This window comes from Dermacentor albipictus, chromosome 4, assembly GCF_038994185.2.
Source record: "Dermacentor albipictus isolate Rhodes 1998 colony chromosome 4, USDA_Dalb.pri_finalv2, whole genome shotgun sequence".
Taxonomy (NCBI): domain Eukaryota; kingdom Metazoa; phylum Arthropoda; class Arachnida; order Ixodida; family Ixodidae; genus Dermacentor; species Dermacentor albipictus.
The window spans coordinates 40,249,119-40,257,854 of record NC_091824.1 but is presented as its reverse complement, the minus strand read 5'-3'; the positions used below and the strand labels follow the sequence as shown (position 1 = coordinate 40,257,854).

General features: G+C 41.6%; 1 long non-coding RNA gene across 1 annotated transcript; it reads right to left on the bottom strand.

Annotated features, from left to right (window-relative positions):
- Positions 1–1,131: 1,131 nt before the first annotated feature.
- LOC139059628 (uncharacterized) lies at positions 1,132–7,150 on the bottom strand. The gene is made up of 4 exons (XR_011514253.1): positions 6,862–7,150; positions 5,608–5,664; positions 4,358–4,548; positions 1,132–3,061 (listed from the first exon to the last, which is right to left on the bottom strand). It is a non-coding gene; the product is annotated as an uncharacterized lncRNA (long non-coding RNA).
- Positions 7,151–8,736: the final 1,586 nt, after the last annotated feature.

The window sequence follows — 8,736 nt, the reverse complement described above, 5'->3', positions numbered from 1 at the left end:
AAATTTTGCGATTCCAAGTGATGAAGAAACAGTTTTGACAATATGTGCCAAGGTCACCAACTCACTCATGCTCACAAAGGAAACAAAATAAAAACAAGCAAGATTAAAAGAAGTTCGAACTTGCAACGTAAAGTGAGACACCTCGCATAACTGATTTATGTATTTACTGAGCATAAATTACATCTGGCGCATAATCTGCTTGTACAAGATGACAAATAACGAGTTCTGTAAGCCTTGTGGGTCAATTCTGTGTGAAAGAGAAATTTATTTGATCATTACCTTTTGGGTATGTGTATCTCAGAACTGGTGCTAGTCTGAGTTCTTACAAACTAGACGTCATTGAGTACTGTAATTCTAATGCCTGCCACTGCTATAAATTTCTGTTAGTCGCACTGTCATGAAGCAGTTATGTTCAATAATTAGTGGCAGTCACCGCTGAAACACTCAGTACAAAACACGAAATAAATATATGCAGTCGGAATGTAAATGTCGAACAAAGTTATAATCAAGTCTACATTTCACAGAGCTGTCTTTTTTTCTGTTAGTGTGCCAATACCATTTCCACATTCACAAACATTTTTGTATTGCTCTCCTGACAAATGCCAGAAAATGCAGTCTTTAACAGAAGCCCTTGGGAAGACAGCCCAGAGTCGCTTTGACAAGAGGACTTCCCTTAAACTTTTGTCGCTATGTTGTAGGTCACTGTAGCAAGGGGAACATTTTGCTGATTGAATATTACTCGAAATATTTTTATTATTTGTACTAGAGGTTTGAAAAGAGAGCCAATTGTAGAGTTCTTCATGCAGATTTTATATATTCCATAGTTTTTGTTTAGCTGCTTCTCGAGTTATGTCCTACACAACAGCAAAATACATAGTCATATTTGCAGGCACTTTTTTGTGTATTAAATTTTCACAAAAAAGCAGTGTGCTGCAGTTAACTCAGCTCTTTGTAGACTGCAAAGTGCCAATATCTATTCAAACAGCATGTAAAGTTAGTAGAAGTATGCAAGATTAGTAGGCAGGCAGACAGGCCTGCCTACTAATCTTGCATACTTCTCATGCTATTGTGAAAAAAAAATTAGAATATACTTCAAAAACGCCCATCTGTTTCTGGCCCCTCAAAGTGGACATGGCTATGTTATTGCCGCAAACTTGCCGATATTATTCATTACTGATACGGAAGAAACTGTTTGAATGCACGTAATGTACTCACGAAAAGAAAAAAAAATTGTGTTCGGCGCGTTCGGCTTGCTCTGCCGGCCACCATTCTTGTTTTGTTCGCCCACACTATTACAGCGCCATTCTACAGCGGCAGCCGCCTGCTTGACCTGTTGTCATCCCGTAACAAATGCGGGACGGAAAAAAAATTGCTTTCGCCAGAAATTTCACCAGCGTATTGATCGCACCCCTGAATTTGCATCAATTTTTTTCTCAGAAAAGTGCAATAATTATGCGAGTAAATACGGTATTCCACGTTCTATTCGTCTCGTTTTTTTTATTCAATTCGATTTGAAATTTACCATTCGGTATTCACACAGCCCTACTTTATAGATAAGCTGCAGAGTGTAGTCACAGCCAATCATTTTAATGAGTGCTCATACAAAGGCAGCCACCTCTTTGTTGACCTGTTGTCATCCCGTAGCAAATGCCAGAGGATATATTTTTTTCTTTTTGTGGGAAATTTACCCAGCGTAATGATCGCACCTCTGAATTTGAGTCATTTTTTTTTACAATAAAGTGCGATCATTATGCGAGTAAATAGGGTAACACACTGAATTTTTAGCCTGTAAAGGGGTTGTATACAAATTGGGGGCAGCCAACTCTAGTGCGACAATAAATAAACATTTGTTCTCACAATAATGAAACCAGTCATAAAAGATTATAAAAGATGTTTATAATTCCTAGTTTAATTCACTTTCTCTATTAAATGGGCTCTGACCTAGACTATTCAGTGTAGGAGATTAACCCAGACCTGGAAGCCAATATTTAAATCTGAAATAAAGTCATTCATCCCACGACCACGTCACTGCTATGTCATCAGAAGCGTGCATCCATGGACATATAGTCTGTAAAATAATTTTTACATGATCTGTACTGTTCCTCTTGCACTAATAAATTAGGAAATGCATTTGCTATTTAAAGCACTGCTGCAAACCTTTGTGTTTGAGAAATGCAATACTCAAAAGTGTAACACAGCCAATGTGTACATGAAACCTGCGATGCCTTTGACATTCATCAGTGTGACAAATAGGCACTGAGAAATGCCAAGGGCATCATAGCTTTCTTGTTTCAAATCTTGTATGCGAGTATATTACTGGTATCTTTGCAGTGAAGGGAAGTCACATTATTATCAGACTTATGAGGGGAACTCATGTTGCTCTAGTTTAATATTTTCTTTTTTGTGCTCCTATATTCTTTACTTTTCCAAAAATAATGAGTGTTTGAAATAAGTACTCTATATTGCTCTTAAATTTTTCCTGCACCAGAGCCCACGTTGGGTTACATTTCTTGAACACTTTGCAGTGCTGTAGATTATCAAAAGGAAGAAAAAAATGCCGTAAGTTTGCATTTTAGCCTTCTGTATAACAAGAACTATGAACCTATCAATTACATAGACAGCAAGTACAAAAGAACTATGAAAAACTGTGCATAAAGACAGACATACATTATAACAGCAGGAATCGATGGCGAGAATTCTAATAGAAAGGAACCATTAAAAACTAGGCACTAAAGACACATATTAATTATAATAACACAAGTATTTGCTAAGGATTTGAAGAGACAAAAAGAATGTCTCTTCAAATCACTCCACCCCAACATTCATCCATGGTTCGATGAGTGACCACAGCTAGTGATGCGGTTTCGATAGGTGGAAGCTGAGTGCAGCTGTGAAATAAGTGGAACATGTTGAGGGTCACCAAAGGTTGCACGCTGGTTGCACAGCAGGTTGCCTCGATCTCCGGACTCACTCGACATCATGCGTTGAGCCTGGTTATATGTTGTTTGCAAGAGGCCTGGCCCAAGTGTGTGGCACGGCTTGGGTAAAATTTCGAGGCAATCTGAAAAACACAGATCCATATCTATAAGGAACAAAATATTCTCCATCATAGGGCAAACCTGAAGTTTACCATCGGCACATAGCAGATAATCAAAACAGACACAGGTCACCAGACTTGAGGTATACAGATGTGCAAAAGTGTAAATGAATGTGAAGGGCTGCTTATAGGACGGAATGCTTCATTCCCTCTTTTGTAGATCAATAATACTATCCTAACATAAAGTCAAGTGTACTGGCCCCCCCTTAAAAAAATGCAAATAATGGGGTTTTACGTGCCAAAACCACTTTCTGATTATGAGGCACGCCGTAGTGGAGGACACCGGAAAGTTCGACCCCCTGAGGTTCTTTAATGTGCACCTTAATCTAAGTACACGGGTATTTTTGCATTTCGCCCCCCTCGAAATGCGGCCGCCGTGGCCGGGGTTCAATCCTGCGACCTCGTGCTCAGCAGCCCAACACCATAGCTACTGAGCAACCACGGCGGGTATGGCCCTCCCTATTTCTGTAAGTAGGCTATTTCATGCGAGCTGTCCCGACCTGGCACACGACCACTTGAAATTTCTTTTCGAAAAACTGGAGGCCCTTCAATATAGGACAAATGTTAATTTCAAGAAATACTTGTGTAACGCACCAAACTATGCATCATAAAAGGCATAGCCAAAAAATTGGTTCCTTCATTAAGGGGGCTAAATAAAGGACAATAAAGAGAGGCCTTACACCAAAAATTGAACTGCTTATTAGTCACTGCTCAGTTTATTTATGGGTCATTAAAAATGGACAAAATGGCCTATTAACTTTATTTTCATAGAACTCGCTTACAGCAACAGCTGCAAATTTATGTAATCCACATATTTAGGACTTGTGCTGCATGCAAAGACTGGTTTCAGGACGATAAATTATGCAGCAGTGCACAGAGATGAGGATGAACTAGCAAAAAAAGTCAGTTTTGGTGTAAGTTTATCGGCATACTTACTATTGAGGCAGTCCTAGTAAATTTATGCCCAATAACATGTATGAAAGTACACTGTATTGTTTTTAAATTGCTAAAGCTTTATCAAAGCAGTTTTGTGTCAAGCAAGAAAAAAAATTGTACAAGTGGTCTCCTACTAGTTTCAAAATTTGCATCGCATTTCGTCTAATCCACATAGCCTCTTGGCGGCTAAGGCAAAATGGATGGACTTGAGCATTCCTGCACCGATAGCAGGGAGTCTAAACTGCTTCGAAGTTAATTCTTTCATTGCTGAGTGGCTACAAGCCACTTCACTCAAAAATTTGCCACTTAATTACATGTATTTACCTCGATCTTTCTGTCAGCTTCCAGCCTGCTTGGCATCATCACGAAGGCTGCCAACTCTCTAGTGGACGTAGTCAGGACACGGTGGTGGCAGGACGCAGTGGCAGGAGCCGCCAAAGGCTTCGAACTCCCTAGTGAACATAGTGAGGACACGGTGGTCGTAGGATGCAGGGGCGGGAGCCACCAGAGTGTACCTGCAGCAAATTTGCACAAACGCTCTTAGTCCTACCATGTCACAGTTTACAAGAAAAATTCAGCTGTCTGTGTAACATGGATACCAATCCAAATAAATTTAAACAGTTGGGTCCTACAACACAACTAGAACATCGACAAAGAAGAAATGGTACTTATGTTTATGAAAATCCAAGCAATGAAAAAAAATGTGCATCCGATTTGTGCGTGGAAGCTCAATGGTAACCTGAGCACATACCATCAAGTGATTTGCTAGTCAACTGCAAGCCTCTTAAAATGTCATTGTATATTTTTTACATGCACTATGTTAAGCTGCATTAAAACAAGTTCAATATCTCTGAATATAAGTAAATCACGAAGCAATTCAATTAATGAATTCCAGTGGTCATTAATGCAACAAAGTGCAAGCTCTGAATGAAGCTGGCCAAACTGGGTAGTGACAAATAACAATGTGGTTCTCTACATCTTGTTATTCTGGCTTTCGCTGTAGCATTAAAATACACAAGAAATTTCACATTCCTGACATTTAACCCTGCAAATGTTTATTCCATAATGCATAATACTTCAGCAAGAGCACTAACGCTGTCTTTTAATCGTAAATAGTGATAGAACAAGAAATTTTACTGGAGCCAATGTTTGGCAAGAAAACTTATCTCCTTCTCTTTGTCGAAACATTGGCTCCAGCGATGGTCCTTGTTCTACGGCTCTTATCATTTCAAGTCTCTGTCTTCCTGTGAACCTCTGTACTTTCAATGTTGTATCAATTAAATTGTAATAACGGAGAATTAGTAAATGTAGCTGATGAAGAATTTCTGCTTGTTGGTAGATAATGACAGAGTAACTGCACAACATAGAGATACGGACAAAGGAGGGTTTAGTGTGTCGTCTCCTACAGCCATGTTTCTCTCTTTTGGACGATTACTCTATCTAGATGTAAAAGTATTACCCTTTGCACAATAATGCTGAAATGAAAAAGGCCAGGAAAGTGGACACAAAAATTAAAACAAATTGCATCATATGCTAATGAGATATTCAAAAGTGCCTGCTACGATCTGTCTCACCCATAACATGCTGGATACGATGGCGTCTTCTTCTGGATGTTGCCATTTCTTGAATACCTAAAATAAAGTACATTTCAAAATTACAAAGATACAAAGAACGACAGCAGTAGCAGTGGAGATAATGCATTGTTTAATAAAAGAAAGTAAACTAATCTCTGATACGCCGCAGACGAAATTTCCTTTATTAAATTAGTAGAGAAATACACCACACCTCATTTCATTCAATGATGTGAGCGTTTCTTGGTACAAGAAAAAAAGGTATTTCTGCATGAAAACAGTAAAATAATCATAGCATTCTACTTTTACAAAATACGCTACAGTGACAAAGCCAACTACGGCTGTATATACTTAAAATTGTTATATGCACTTTACAATAGCCAAGACAGTATAAACTTGGGTTCATGTGCAGCTCACCGGGAGATACAACTATGCAATCAACTCATTTCTGCTTGCCAAATATCAGCACTAACATAAGACTACAAATAAAAAGACCCCCTTTTTCATAAAACACCGGACTCAAAATAGAAAATCCAGTAGGAATAGCACAAATTCTCTACACAACACAGCCAGGTTTTGTGCGCCTAGTAGAATTTACTATATAAAGGTTGCAGCAAATTCATGCTTTTAAATATTTACAACCATGAAAATAAAGATGACATAAAAAATAATAGCATTATACATCGGCTTATACTGTAAGCCAATGTGTTTCCGACTTGACGCCAAATGCACATTTAATTTGTTCTGTTTCAGCGCTTTTAAAGGGTTGTGTCTGTTCGCTCGTGCATGCAGCCGCCTTACTGCTACGAAAATATATGTGCTGCCACATCGCCTGACACTGCCATACAGCGTGGTAGCGTATTTATTTTTCGCGGTAATATACCTAAAGCGCTAGTAAATCTTCAGAATAGACTACTGTTTTTTCGACAACCTGTCTTCGCCAGCGAAAGTCACACTGGTCACACTACACTTCCAAGTTACGCAGTACTTGGTATTCTACGGATTTTTCGATGCGACAGGCCACTCGTCATTGGAGTCGTTAAGAACGGTGTTTATCTATGGCAGTACAGCTTTGCTATAATTCCATATGCTATCCTGAGGCTTCCGTCTGTCAGTAGTATTTTCGCATACATACGCCCACGCATTCCTAAGAAACGTCTGTGAACTGCCAAGAGAAAGGTGGCGAAAAATGTAGCCGTGCCGGAAGGGCCGATTACGCGCCGTTTGTAAACTCGGAACAAAAGCTCATATGCTCACCTGAGAGGTTAAGAGAAATATGGCACAGGTCACTCTCCGCTGGTAGTCTTTCGTATGCATCTGGTCGTCTCTGCGTTGCGATCTCCCATATCACAAGGAAAATGCAGTGCAAAACGCAACACTTCCGGGGAGCTGCACTTGCTCGATGTTGGCAAAGACGAAATCGGCGACACGCCGCTGCTGGCGGCAGTCGTCCTCGTCGCAATCACACAGCACGGACAGAAGTTCCCACCGTAACTTGCCACAACGCCTGGTTGCAGTCGCCCCTAACGCAGCGCTTTCAGAACCACTCCATTGAATAAAGAACCACCACTCGACGACAACGTACTCGCGCGAGATGCAACACAATTGAAAAATGGCGTCATACTATTGACGGCTTCGGCTTTGGATCATTTGAATCCGCACAACTAGTTTCGGTTTTCTTTCCTTGCGTTGAAACAAGAACTGTTTTGCTCACTGATAATTTTACGTCACGTAAGTAATGCTCTCGAATGAAACAGCCGTGAATTTAACACGCGTCTTGAAATACCCGCTACGTTCACTTCGCAGAAGCAAAATTTGCTCGTCCGAGTGCGATTACGTTTGAAATATCTATCGTTGGGCTGTCGGAGCGTGCTCGAAGTGGGAAGACGCGGCGTAATTGTTCTTAATTTGCTTAGCTATAACGGTGCGGCTGCCCTTGATCTCTGTCGAGTGCAGTTTGCTCTGGTGTAAGGTATATCTACAAAGCCACCGACGTTACTGAATAATCTAGTGCACCTGAAGCTGCCAGAACTCCGGTATTTTCTCCACAATTTCTTGCGACTGCGTTCCGCTGTCACCAAATGCGAGCGTAGTTTTTGACGGAGATTTAGCAACACATTTTCCCGAAATGTCGTTCACCGCTGTATCCCGAAGTGGAAAAGCAGCGTTGTTGGTCCTCAGTAAAATTTTCTGTTTATTGCGAATTTTGCGATAGCAGTTATATGGGCACAACAGTCGAAATATATCTGTCGGTTTTACTGCGAGCTTACGTATAAAGTCAAGTGCGATAAGATCCCATCCCGCGCCGTTGGCTGTGCGCGTTAAAGGAAGTGTTCGAGGCTGAGCCGGGGGCTGCGTAGCCGGGGCTGGATGGGCGCCCCAAGTATCTAAGGAGGTCACGTGATAAAACGCGCGCAAGCTGGGAGAGGGAGGCGCTAGTTTAGCGCGCTTCTCCTCCTCTAGCCGTTGCTCTAGCCCGGTCTTGCGCCACCCTCGCTCTGTTTTGGAGATAATTTCCTATGGATGCAAAGCTGGGAGTGGGGGGGGGGGGTGGAGGAAGGCTCAGATAGCGCAAATTTTCGGAGACGCTTTGAAGGAAGAGGCAGCAGAAGCGTTCGGTCCGCTCTGCTCGCGCCCTTCATCACGCCAACGCTGTGACAGCGAGTGTTCGCCGTCATTGAGTGAGATCTGTTGATGTTTGCACGTGCGCGCGTGACCCAGTGCTTGCTAATTTCAGGAGTAAACGAATGTTTACTGCAGTTTATTCAGCCGATGAAACTACGAACCTTGGTTCGTGCAATAGTTCGTGCAGTGGTTCATGCAGCATTAGGCTGAAACTGCTGTGTTATTGTTTTTTATATTTCTAGGGGGTTCCAAAGCAGTGTTGCGTACGCTAATAATTGTTTCTGGTCGCGGAACGCTACGCACTGCGGTAGCCCAGTGGCTTTGGCGTTGCGTTGCTGAGCTCGAGGTGACGGGTCCAACCACAACCGCGGCAGTCACATTCCAACGGGGTCAGAATGCGAAAATGCGCGTATACTGTGGATTCCGTACACGTTAAATAACCCGAGCTGCTGAAAATAAATCTGCAGCTTTCCATTACCGTGCGCCTCATAACAAGATCTTGATTTT